Source organism: Oncorhynchus tshawytscha, linkage group LG03 (genome assembly GCF_018296145.1).
Source record: "Oncorhynchus tshawytscha isolate Ot180627B linkage group LG03, Otsh_v2.0, whole genome shotgun sequence".
Taxonomy (NCBI): domain Eukaryota; kingdom Metazoa; phylum Chordata; class Actinopteri; order Salmoniformes; family Salmonidae; genus Oncorhynchus; species Oncorhynchus tshawytscha.
This window is the reverse complement of record NC_056431.1, coordinates 72,745,950-72,760,167: the sequence shown is the minus strand read 5'-3', so window position 1 is coordinate 72,760,167 and position 14,218 is coordinate 72,745,950. Positions and strand designations below refer to the sequence as shown.

Here is a 14,218-nt window from a genome sequence, read left to right as displayed (position 1 = left end):
AACTTATTTCTGAAACTCGTCTGTCTATTCTTGTTCTGATTAATGAAGGCTATTCCATGTGAGAAATTGCCAAGAAACTGAAGATCTCGTACAACGCTGTGTAATACTCCCTTCACAGAACAGTGCAAACTGGCCCTAACCAGAATAGAAAGAGAGTGGGAGGCCCCAGTGCACAACTGAGCAAGAGGACAAGTACATTAGAGTGTCTAGTTTGAGAAACAGATGCCTCACAAGTCCTCAACTTGCAGCTTCGTTAAATAGTACCTGCAAAACACCAGTCCCAACATCAACAGTGAAGAGGCGACCCTGGGATGCTGGTCTTCTAGGCAGAGTTGCAAAGAAAAAGTAACATCTCAGACTGGCCAATTTAAAAAAAAAAGATTAAGATGGGCAAAATACCACAGACACTGGACAGAGGAACTCTGCCTAGAAGGCCAGCATTCCGGAGTCGCCTCTTCAATGTTGAGACTGGTGTTTTGCAGGTACTATTTAATGTTGAAGAATGGTATTTTCCCCTTTGTTCAGAAATGAAATAATCTCCAAAATATTGCTATTTTTAAAACAAGCCATAGAAAGTTGGTTGCAATTTCAGTTTAATCCACCAGAAAAGACAGAACAAATATCACAGTAAATATTCTGGTTAAACTAAAATATACTAATTAATTATTTTTTTTAACTATATTTTTTTTGAAAAAAAAACAAGAAAAAACCCCCAGTATAATCTTTTTAAATTCTGTCATAAATAGGACTGGTGGAGTTATATCACACATTCAGCTAAAAAAAAAAATGGAAATGTCTGCTATACCCAACATCACAACCAACTAATTGCAGCATTACCACAAAAATGGAAGAGGCAAGTGGAAGGGGGAGAACGTAAGGAACTTGTTTGTCGGCTCTGCATTAAAGATCAAAATTGTGATATATATATAATTGTGATAAATAAAAAAGTATACCAGTTTCATTTAAGGACCAAATTTAAGGACTAAATTAAAATTTTTGCAAATTCATAAAAAATTAAAAAATTGGAAATATAACATTTACATTTATTTTCAGACCCTTTACTCAGAACTTTGTTGAAGAGATGTTCGATTGTGTTCAAGTGGCTGGGCCACTCAAGGACATTCGGAGACTTGTCCCGAAGCCACTTTCTTGGCTGTGTGCTTAGGGTTGATGTCCTGTTGGAAGGTGAACCTTCGCCCCAGTCTGAGGTGGCTTCCGCCTGGCAACTCTACCATGTAGGCATGATTGGTGGAGTGCTGCAGAGATGGCTGTCCTCCTGGAAGGTTCTCCCATCTCCACAGAGGAACTCTGGAGCTCTGTCAGAGGACAATCAGATTCTTGGTCACCTTCCCAAACAAGGCCCTTCTCCCCTGATCAGCTCTAGGAAGAGTCTTGGTGGTTCCAAACTTCTTCCGTTTAAGAATGATGGAGGCCACTGTGTTCTTGGGGACCTTTAATGCTGCAGAAATGTTTTGGTACCATTCCCCAGATCTGTGCATCAACACAATCCTGTCTCAGAGCTCTACTGACAATTCCTTCAACCTCATGGGTCGGTTTTTGCTCTGACATGCATTGTCAACTGTGGGATCTTATATAGACACGTGTGTGCCTTTCCAAATCATGTCCAATCAATTGAATGTTCCACAGGTGGATTCCAATCAAGTTGTGGAAACATCTCGAGGATGATTCATGGAAACAGGATGCACCTGAGCTCAATTTTGAGTCTCATAGCGAAGGGTCTTAATACTTATGTAAATAAGGTATTTCTGTTTTTACTTTTTAATAAATGTGCCAAAATGTCTAACACCTGTTTTTGCTTTGTCATTATGGGGTATTGTGATGTCATTATGGGTTATTGTGTCGATTTATGAGCATTTTTAGTTATTTAATTAATTTCAGAATAAGGCTGTAACGTAACATAATGCAGAATAAGGGAAGGAGTCTGAATACTTTCCGAATTAACTGTATATATGGGGGATACAACCATCCCAGCTCTGCAGATTTTGCTGTGAAGAGACAGAATCATTAAATCATTTGTTTTGGTACAGTTCATATGTAGCTTGTTTTTGGTCGCAGGATCAGGAATGGCTGAAGAATTGCAACATTTACCTGGAGCTTACTCTGCAAATTGCACTGCTGGGTGATTTAAAAAGTCATACTTAATTGATTAATATTATAATAATACTCTTAGCAAAAATGTGTATCTTTAATTTACAATCTTTAGAAACTATGAGAAAATAACATTTCAGAACATTTGTGAAACATCACAGCTGAAAAATATATGGCAAATAGAAGCTGGAAGGTCTTCATAGATAGATGGGAGGGGTTGAGTGTAGCTGCAGGCTGGGACTGGATGGTCTTCAGAGATAGATGGGAGGGGTTGAGGTTAGCTGAAGCCTGGGACTGGATGGTCTTCAGAGATAGATGGGAGGGGTTGAGTGTAGCTGAAGGCTGGGACTGGATGGTCTTCAGAGATAGATGGGAGGGGTTGAGTGTAGCTGAAGGCTGGGACTGGATGGTCTTCAGAGATAGATGGGAGGGGTTGAGGGTAGCTGAAGGATGGGACTGGATGGTCTTCAGAGATAGATGGGAGGGGTTGAGGGTAGCTGAAGGATGGGACTGGATGGTCTTCAGAGATAGATGGGAGGGGTTGAGGGTAGCTGAAGGCTGGGACTGGATGGTCTTCAGAGATAGATGGGAGGGGTTGAGGGTAGCTGAAGGCTGGGACTGGATGGTCTTCAGAGATAGATGGGAGGGGTTGAGGGTAGCTGAAGGCTGGGACTGGATGGTCTTCAGAGATAGATGGGAGGGGTTGAGGGTAGCTGAAGGATGGGACTGGATGGTCTTCAGAGATAGATGGGAGGGGTTGAGGGTAGCTGAAGGATGGGACTGGATGGTCTTCAGAGATAGATGGGAGGGGTTGAGGGTAGCTGAAGGCTGGGACTGGATGGTCTTCAGAGATAGATGGGAGGGGTTGAGGGTAGCTGAAGGATGGGACTGGATGGTCTTCAGAGATAGATGGGAGGGGTTGAGGGTAGCTGAAGGCTGGGACTGGATGGTCTTCAGAGATAGATGGGAGGGGTTGAGGGTAGCTGAAGGATGGGACTGGATGGTCTTCAGAGGTAGATGGGAGGGGTTGAGGGTAGCTGAAGGATGGGACTGGATGGTCTTCAGAGATAGATGGAAGGGGTTGAGGGTAGCTGAAGGATGGGACTGGATGGTCTTCAGAGATAGATGGGAGGGGTTGAGGGTAACTGAAGGATGGGACTAAAAACAAACAAAAGATAACTATTGTAAAATATACTCTGTCCATAAAATGTATATAATATGTATAAGCTGGAAGTAGAAGTCTGAGTGATGTTGTCCATTAGTTTACTCCAATTAGGGGAGGGATGGTAGGATTAGGGGAAAATAATAAAGGAAAATATGATTATATTTTATATTTGCAAAAAATATATATGGGGGATTGGAAATTATGCTGACAATTACATGGAAACCACAGTCTATCTGCAATATTAAAACTGATCTACCTCCTAATGAAATACAAAAAAATATTTTAACAGCTGGATCTTGCCAAAAGCTCAGACAAACACAGTTTGATCCTTCTTCCAGTAGACTAAACACATTTCAAATCAAATCAAATTTTATTTGTCAAATTGCGCCGCATACAACCTTACAGTGAAATGATAACTTACAAGCTCTTAACCAACAATGCAGTTAAGAAAAATAAGAGTTAAGACAATTAAATAAACTCAAGTAAAAAATAAAAGAGCATCAGTAAAATAACAATAACAAGACTATATACAGGGGGTACCGGTACTGAGTTAATGTGCAGGAGAACAGGATAGTCAAAGTAATTGAGGTAATATGTACATGTATGTAGGGGTAAAGTGACTATGCATAGATAATAAACAGCGAGTAGCAGCAGCATATAAAAGGGGGAGGCGTCAATGCAAATAGACTGGCTAGCCATTTGGTTAGCTGTTCAGCGGTCGAATGGCTTGTGGGTAGAAGCTGTTAAGAAGTCGTTTGGACCTAGACTTAGCGCCCCGGTACCGATTGCAGGGAGTTTGTCCCCAGTGATGTACAGGGCCGTACGCATTACTCTCTGTAACGCCTTGCTGTCGAGGCAGAGCAGTTGCCATACCAGGCAGTGATGCAACCAGTCAGGATGCTCTCGATGGTGCAGCTGTATAACGTTTTGAGGATTTGAGGACCCATGCAAAATCTTTCCAGCCTCCTGAGGGGGAATAGGTGTTGTCGTGACCTCTTCGCGACTGTCTTGGTGTATTTGGACCATGATAGTTTGTTGGTGATGTGGACACCAAGGATCTAGAAGCTCTCAACCTGCTCCACTACAGCCCCGTCAATGAGTAGTCCACGATCAGCTCCTTTGTCTTGATCACGTTGAGGGAGAGGTTGTTGTCCTGACACCACACTGCCAGGTCTCTGATCTCCTCCCTATAGGCTGTCTCATCATTGTCGGTGATCAGGCCTACCACCGTTGTGTTGTCGGCAAACTTAATGATGGTGTTGGAGTCGTGCTTGGCCACGCAGTCATTGGTGAACAGGGAGTACAGGAGGGGACTCAGCACACCCCCCCGATGGGCCCCCGTGTTGAGGATAACAGTGGGAGATGTGTTGTTGCCTACTTTTAACATCTGGAGTGGCCCGGATCCAGGATCCAGTTGCAGAGGGAGGTGTATAGTCCCGGGTTCCTTAGCTTATTGATGAGCTTTGAGGACACTATGGTCTTGATTGCTGAGCTGTAGTCAATGAAAAGAATTCTCACATAGGTGTTCCTTTTGTCCAGGTGGTAAAGGGCAGTGCTGAGTGCAATAGAGATTGCATCATCTGTGGATCTGTTGGGGCGGTATGCAAATTGCAGTGGGTCTAGGGTTTCTGGGATGATGATGTTGATGTGAGCCATGACAAGCCTTTCAAAGCACTTCATGGCTACAGACGTGAGTGCTACGTGTCGGTAGTCATTTAGGCAGGTTACCTTGGTGTTCTTGGGCACAGGGACTATGGTGGTCTGCTTGAAACATGTAGGTATTACAGACTCGGCCAGGGAGAGGTTGAACATGTCAGTGAAGACACTTGCCAGTTGGTCAGCGCAAGCTCGGAGTACATGTCCTGGTAATCCACCTGGCTTTGCGGCCTTGTGGATGTTGACCTGTTTAAAGGTCTTACTCTCATCAGCTACTGTGAGCGTGATCACACAGTCTTCCGGAACAGCTGGTGCTCTCATGCATGCTTCAGTGTTGCTTGCCTCAATGCGCGCATAGAAGTCTTTTAGCTCGTCTGGTAGGCTTGTGTCACTGGGGAGCTCGCGGCTGGGCTTCCCTTTGTAGTTGGTAATAGTTTGCAAGCCCTGCCACTTCCGACGAGCATTGGAGCCGGTGTAGTAGGATTCAATCTTAGTCCTGTATTGACATCTTAGGACATAGCGGGATTTGTTTTATAAGCGTCCGTGTTAGAGTCCCGCTCCTTGAAAGCGGCAGCTCTACCCTTTAGCTCAGTGCGGATGTTGCCTATAATCCATGGCTTCTGGTTGGGGTATGTAGGTACGGTCACTGTGGGGACAACGTCATCGATGCACTTATTGATGAAGCCAGTGACTGATGTGGTATACTCCTCAATGCCAATGGATGAGTCCGGGAACATATTCCAGTCTGTGCTAGCAAAACAGTCCTGTAGCTTATCATCTGCGTCGACTGACCACTTCCGTATATTGATTAATTAATGACATAGTATTAATTTTTATGGTTTTAGCAGGAGCTGGTTACATCTGGTTTTCTACATCAAACCTCAAACTGTCTTATTACCTTATTATCTCCAGTGTTGGTTTTAGCTATTGGTATAATGATATGAGTTTAATGATATGAGTATAATGATATGAGTTTAATGATATGAGTATAATGATATGAGTTTAATGATATGAATATAATTAAAAGAGTAAAACATTACGAGTATAATGATATGAGTATAATGATATGAGTTTAATGATATGAGTTTAATGACATGAGTTTAATGATATGAGTATAATGATATGAGTATAATAATATGAGTTTAATTAAATGTGTAAAACGATATGAGTTTAAAGATATGAGTAAAATGATGTGAGTAGAATGATATTAGCATAATGTTGTACGACACAATAAGATGACATTTATGAAACACCCATATTTCAAACAATTAGCAGTACTTAATCAAGCCTAGATTTGATCTTGACTTTTTGAATTTTGTATAGTCGTGGTCTGTGAGAGCTACGCAGGATATCGTTTATGAAAGCCCTCTGCTCCTCCTCCAAGCCCTCTAGTCTCCTCTCTTCTCTCTAGAGCTCTTAGGAATGCAGTCGGCATTCCGTCCAAACACTGGGAGCTAACTACCCACACTGCAGTCCTCCAGACACACACCTCTCTCTCCCAGTCAGCATCATATCAATCAACCATGACTTCTCTTTCTCTCTGGAGGAAACATACAGATTTCCACTTCAGCTTGGAGTCTAAAATCAGAAGACCTGCATTAATTAAATGATGATGGGCATGAGGGCCATCTTACAGTACTGATATACGGCTGATACTGTCTGTGGGTCAAGTATGCCCCTGACTCCCAGCGCACCAGAGAAAGTGCATTGGACCAAAGGTCAGACAGAAGAGTCAGTCTGCTGTTATTCCTTCCAGCTGCCAGCAAGCTGGAGATGTAGCACCATCCAAACAGGAAGCTAGAGATGTAGCACCATCCAAAACAGGAGGCTACAGATGTAGCACCATCCAAAACAGGAAGCTGGAGATGTAGCACCATCCAAACAGGAAGCTGGAGATGTAGCACCATCCAAACAGGAAGCTGGAGATGTAGCACCATCCAAACAGGAAGCTGGAGATGTAGCACCATCCAAAACAGGAAGCTGGAGATTTGGCACCATTTAAAGAGGAAAACGTCCAAACATTCCTCTCATGCTATTGAATGCAATGATGTCCTATATTAAAAAAAGGTGACATTTGGAGTGTGCAATGGCTGGTTTCACATGTTGGGCTAAAATTAAGAGCATTTTCAAGTGCAACATTAATGGCGGTGGTATTGGGAAACAGCTCATAGATTTGCTCCTACAAACAATGAAGTTAGCATTAAGATGCTTTAGTGAAAACCGGGCCTAGAGCAATTAACAGGATCAATAAGTGTGTTATTCAAGGGCTCATCAACATATTTTCACCTAGTGGGCTCAGGGATTAGAACTAGCGACCTTTAGGTTATTGGCATAACGCTCTTAACTACTAGGCTACCTGCCACTAGGCTACCTTTCGCATGTGAAAATCGAATTTGCTGTTTTACATGTAAGAAATATGTGGAATTTGTAGTTCACATGTGGGGGTGAAATAGTGTTATTCTCCTCACGTGAAAAGCTGGTGCTAAAATGTTGCAATATCAATGTTTCCACATGTGGAACTGCAAAATACCATTCTGTGAATAGATTACTTAACCTACTTCTTATTCCTGTGCCATCCACTCCATTATTATTGTAGTCCTCTATGGTGTTGAATTGATATACTGTACATGTTACCACTAAAAGGAAGGCATTCGGAGTGTTACATCCACTCCATTATTATTGTAGTCCTCTATGGTGTTGAATTGATATACTGTACATGTTACCACTAAAAGGGAGGCATTCGGAGTGTTACATCCACTACATTATTACTGTAGTCCTCTATGGTGTTAAATTGATATACTGTACATGTTACCACTTAAAGGGAGGTATTCGGAGGGTTACTTCTGCAGGCCTCTTCTTCATACTGAAAGAAGCCCAGTGAAAAGAACAGAGAAGCTTTCTCTCCGTATCTCCTTATTTTTCTTATCTTGTTTTCCAGTTTGTATGCATGGTTACGTTTTCAAAATCTAGAGACAACATGTTTAACTAAACTGTGTTGAGTTTTCTGGTCATTTTGATCTACAGTGCCTTGCGAAAGTATTCGGCCCCCTTGAACTTTGCGACCTTTTGCCACATTTCAGGCTTCAAATATAAAGATCTAAAACTGTATTTTTTGTGAAGAATCAACAACAAGTGGGACACAATCATGAAGTGGAACGACATTTATTGGATATTTCAAACTTTTTTAACAAATCAAAAACTGAAAAATTGGGCGTGCAAAATTATTCAGCCCCCTTAAGTTAATACTTTGTAGCGCCACCTTTTGCTGCGATTACAGCTGTAAGTCGCTTGGGGTATGTCTCTATCAGTTTTGCACATCGAGAGACTAACATTTTTTCCCATTCCTCCTTGCAAAACAGCTCGAGCTCAGTGAGGTTGGATGGAGAGCATTTGTGAACAGCAGTTTTCATTTCTTTCCACAGATTCTCGATTGGATTCAGGTCTGGACTTTGACTTGGCCATTCTAACACCTGGATATGTTTATTTTTTAACCATTCCATTGTAGATTTTGCTTTATGTTTTGGATCATTGTCTTGTTGGAAGACAAATCTCCGTCCCAGTCTCAGGTCTTTTGCAGACTCCATCAGGTTTTCTTCCAGAATGGTCCTGTATTTGGCTCCATCCATCTTCCCATCAATTTTAACCATCTTCCCTGTCCCTGCTGAAGAAAAGCAGGCCCAAACCATGATGCTGCCACCACCATGTTTGACAGTGGGGATGGTGTGTTCAGGGTGATGAGCTGTGTTGCTTTTACGCCAAACATAACGTTTTGCATTGTTGCCAAAAAGTTCAATTTTGGTTTCATCTGACCAGAACACCTTCTTCCACATGTTTGGTGTGTCTCCCATGTGGCTTGTGGCAAACTTTAAACGACACTTTTTATGGATATCTTTAAGAAATGGCTTTCTTCTTGCCACTCTTCCATAAAGGCCAGACTTGTGCAATATACGACTGATTGTTGTCCTATGGACAGAGTCTCCCACCTCAGCTGTAGATCTCTGCAGTTCATCCAGAGTGATCATGGGCCTCTTGGCTGCATCTCTGATCAGTCTTCTCCTTGTATGAGCTGAAAGTTTAGAGGGACGGCCAGGTCTTGGTAGATTTGCAGTGGTCTGATACTCCTTCCATTTCAATATTATCGCTTGCACAGTGCTCCTTGGGATGTTTAAAGCTTGGGAAATCTTTTTGTATCCAAATCCGGCTTTAAACTTCTTCACAACAGTATCTCGGACCTGCCTGGTGTGTTCCTTGTTCTTCATGATGCTCTCTGCGCTTTTAACGGACCTCTGAGACTATCACAGTGCAGGTGCATTTATACGGAGACTTGATTACACACAGGTGGATTGTATTTATCATCATTAGTCATTTAGGTCAACTTTGGATCATTCAGAGATCCTCACTGAACTTCTGGAGAGAGTTTGCTGCACTGAAAGTAAAGGGGCTGAATAATTTTGCACACCCAATTTTTCAGTTTTTGATTTGTTAAAAAAGTTTGAAATATCCAATAAATGTTGTTCCACTTCATGATTGTGTCCCACTTGTTGTTGATTCTTCACAAAAAAATACAGTTTTATATCTTTATGTTTGAAGCCTGAAATGTGGAAAAAGGTCGCAAAGTTCAAGGGGGCCGAATACTTTCTCTCAATTCACTTGAGTGTAGCCAAGCTAAGTAGCTAGCTCATTTTGTATGCAAGTCAATGAGAACATGGCATTTAGGTAGATTTTTTATTTCCGTTAAATGTTTTGGCTCTTAAATAGTTTTAATTTTACAAACAAGGGTACATATTAAGTGTATTTACATGTGGACATATGAACCACGCTAATGACATGTATTTAAATGCTCCTTTATATATGACATTTGTATCTAATGGTCGCATGCTAATTGCTGACAGCTAGCTAGCATAGTAATAGGTGATAGCTAGCCTTCCATCTTGTCCTAGCTAGCTATTTTTAGCTTATGTTATTGTTAACTGTCCATTAGTTTTTGTGATGTTAATTACACAGTCCTACAAAGGATTTTAATATATGTGTTTTCTATTGGATTGAATGTAAACAGATACTTTTCTACATTTTATTTTTTTAGTTAAGAACAAATTCTTATATACACTGATTGCCTAGGAACAGTGGGTTAACTGCCTTGTTCAGGGGCAGAACAACAGATTTTTACCTTGTCAGTTCGGGGATTCAAACTAACAACCTTTCGGTTACTGTCCCAATGCTCTAACCACTAGGCTAGTGGTTCTGACAGCTCCCCTGTCAGAGAGCTGTCACAGAGCTGTCAGAAGAGCAGTCAGAGTTAATCAATTAACTCAAGTTAACTTTTTGTAATTTTAGTGGATTTTTTTCTTTTATTGTGATTATTTGCGTTGTCTGAAAGTGTTCAAAACACTGAAAACATCCCATATACAGCTAAAAACAACAATGTGATCTCAAAACAAGTTGACATTGAGGTACAAGAAAGTGTGCTTTATCAACTTACCAGATTCTCCTAGCCGCTACTTCGACAATCTTCTAATGCTTTTTACATTAAAAAAAAATCATAAATTACAGCTCAATTTGATCAAATTCTGAATTTGAGATTAATTGTGATTAATAACAGCAAATCCTGTGATTAACTTGATTACATTTTTAAATGTTTGTCTGCCATATTTTGACTGGTTCCATTTTCTGACTGTTTTTTCCAAGGATGTTTATTCTGGAAACCAATATTCATTGGACAGCTCTTCTTCCAATGACACGTCATTATTACACGGCATGTAATTTCACATTTAATCAATTATAATTGTGTTGAGACAAATGTTAAACTATTAAAAACACATGTACTGTATAGATTTTGTTGAACAGGTTATCAGCAGTGTTAAAGTAATGTGGTACATGTCTCCCTCTAAAGGACATGAGAGGACTTAAATACTATCTATCTGCTGGGAAATAAAGGAGATGCTGTGCAATAGATTCAAATATAAAATGTCTTCCAAACGATTGATTAATGAAAGCATGTCAATAATAAGCCAATCACTGAATATTACTTTTCATGCATGTTTTGACGTGGCTAATTAATTGAATACAAAGGCTAGTTTAATCTCTTTATTTCTAAGAGATGAAAACAACTCATTAAATCATTGAATCATTAAATCATTGAAAACAATGATTTAAGAATTTCATATTGCAAAGGGTCAGGTTAGTTCAGGTCATAAGATGGTGAATGACAGTAAGTAGCCAGCAGATATCAGCATTGGGCTATACCCTGAGATTCAACTGAGCTTTACCATCATACTGTACATGGAGGAAAAGACAGAGCATCCCCCATAACAGCCATCATCAGAGAAAACAGCAACACACAGACACAGACCCACAGTTGTATCATATACAGACATTCATTTGGGGTCCACAGTAATTTGTGTTTAAAAAAAAATGACATGACTAAATCTCTACATTTCACATTTTTCTCAAAGGGTGCACCAAGTTTCCTACTGTAGCCGGTGGCAATTTAATATCAAAGCAACGTGATATCGTAAAATCAACCTAAATGAAACCCAAATCCTCCATTACTAATGCAGCGGAGGTTGCAGATAGACAGAGAATATCCACAGCCACATGAAACATGAATTCACTTACTGTAAGGCTTTGATGCCTAAAGCAGTTATATCAAAGAATCTTTGTAAACATTACGACAAAGCTCTACTGCTCAGGAGAGGTAGTCCCTTAGAAGCAATGAAAGGTCATGACTTCCTCTCTAGGTCTCTATGTATATTCATATTAGGTTCACTGCCTCATGTGTCTCTCATCTAATCTCCTTCTCTAGTGAGAGATCATCTTTTTTGTCTTAAGGCTGGGTTGTTAAGAGTGAGGTGATTATTAGATTTAATGAGACACAACCAGCCCAAGCTATTACTTTGTGATGAGCCACGGAGAGCAACACACTAATATGAAGCAATATGATCCCCATTGAAGATCCACTCCCTGAGTGTGACAGATGAATGTTCCTTCTCCTCCATTACGTTTTCACATCCGCAAGAAGCAGCCGCTGTGCCATCTATATTTAGAAAGGCTTTCTCACCAAATAACAACAACAATGTTCTGTGGCGAGCTCTCTCACTCAGCCCATTTACACTGAACTAGGTAGAAATCCATTCCAGTCTATTCTCTCTCTGAAAGAGGGAGTAATAAGTCCAGTAATTATGTGAGGAGGAGTGAAGAGTCTTCTCTTATAAAATAATTCAGGAGACTGTCAACTAGTACTATAAATACTGACAAAGCAGGCAAACAGATGAACACCTTTGTCACACTGGCAAGTAAAACAGGCACTTTCATCACCTCGGCAAGTAAAATGTTAGGAGGAAGTTGATCGTCTTCATACTGCTCTATTTTTAACGTAGAAAATATGGATTATTTCGAACAGATCAGAAATACTTGCTCGACATATTCCGTGGCAGTCATCCAGGCTGTGGGTTGGAAAGGCTTTCTGGGCTCAAACTGAGTTGCTACAGTTTTGCAGCTATTCGGGCAGAACACATTGAGCTGACTGGCCCTCTGGGTCACCGTCTGAGAACATAGCCATACGGACCACAAAATGAAAATAACCATTGATTTATTTATTGAAATGTTATTTTCAGGTTCACAGTTTCACTATCTAACTCGTAGATTGTATATTTTCGCCCCTTTTCGACAGCGGAGGCGTAGGTACAGTGCCTTGCGAAAGTATTCGGCCCCCTTGAACTTTGCGACCTTTTGCCACATTTCAGGCTTCAAACATAAAGATATAAAACTGTATTTTTTTGTGAAGAATCAACAACAAGTGGGACACAATCATGAAGTGGAACGACATTTATTGGATATTTCAAACTTTTTTAACAAATCAAAAACTGAAAAATTGGGCGTGCAAAATTATTCAGCCCCCTTAAGTTAATACTTTGTAGCGCCACCTTTTGCTGCGATTACAGCTGTAAGTCGCCATCACAGTCTTTCGCAAGGCACTGTATATGAGCATACGCTACTTTGTGTGGTAGGTTCTACAGGCAGGTCTAGTTCCATGCCATACACACTGACTGTCTCCTGTGGGAAGAAATATTTGCCTGGGGGAATGTTGCCAAGGATCAGGTTCAGCAGTTCTGCTGTGAGAAATAAGAGTTGAGATGTACTTCATGTAAACCAGATGTCCCTTTTAGCTTTACATTTCAACCCAGCCATCACAGTCCTCAAGTAGATCCTATTCAGGGCATGTTCTACTGTATATGAAATATACAAGAATAAAAGTGAAAACTAGACAAGGTCTTCAATGGTATCTAACGAATGAAATATAAATCATGTGTCAAATCACTATGCTAGGATAGGATTGACAATGATGTGCTTTTTGGGAGATTGTAATGCCATAGCAACCTCGGTCCCGAGGCTAATTGCTACCACATAGAGCCGACTGGGGGACAACACTAATGCAATAGTGATCCTACAGTGTATATATTAGTGGATAGAATAATGAGAATAATAGTCAAATCATTCAGTTTTCTTTATTTGTAAAGTGTATTGTAACATGTTAAAGGCACTTTAAATACATTGAGATTTGATTTGATTTTGAGTGTACCACTATCCAAAATTACATTGACATCTCCCCCTTTTCGATTCCATGGGGTTCAGCAATGATTGAACCAGCTTGTTGATCACTTGCATACGACACTCTATATCAAATCAAATCTAATTTTATTGGTCACATACACATGGTTAGCAGATATTAATGCGAGAGTAGCGAAATGCTTCTGCTTCTAGATCCGACAGTGCAGTAAAATCTAACAGGTAATCTAACAATTCCCCAACACACACAAATCTAAAAGGGAGGAATAACAATATGTACATATAAATATATGGATGAGCGGCATAGGCATGGTGCAATAGATGGTATAAGGTACAGTATATACATATGAGATGAGTAATGTAAGATAAGTTAACATTATAAAAGTGGCATTGTTTAAAGTGACTAGCGATCCATTTATTAAAGTGGCCAGTGATATGAGTCTCTATGTAGGCAGCAGCCTCTGAGTTATTGATTGATGTTTAGCAGTCTAATGGCCTTGAGTTAGAAGCGTCTCTAGGTCCCAGCTTTGATGCACCTGTACTGACCTCGCCTTCTGGATGGTAGCGGGGTGAACAGGCAGTGGCTCGGTGGTTGTTGTCCTTGATGATCTTTTTGGCCTTCCTGTGACATCGGGTGCTGTAGGTGTCTTGGAGGGTAGGTAGTTTGCCCCCAGTGATGCGTTGTGCAGACTGCACCACCCTCCGGAGAGCCTTGTGGTTGGG

At 40.8% G+C, this 14,218-nt stretch overlaps 1 protein-coding gene across 4 annotated transcripts in view; it reads right to left on the bottom strand.

The window, feature by feature from the left end:
• LOC112243006 (rho GTPase-activating protein 6) overlaps positions 1-14,218 on the bottom strand; it is a 75,561-nt gene that overhangs the window by 41,374 nt on the left and 19,969 nt on the right. The gene's annotated exons all lie outside the window — the stretch shown is intronic.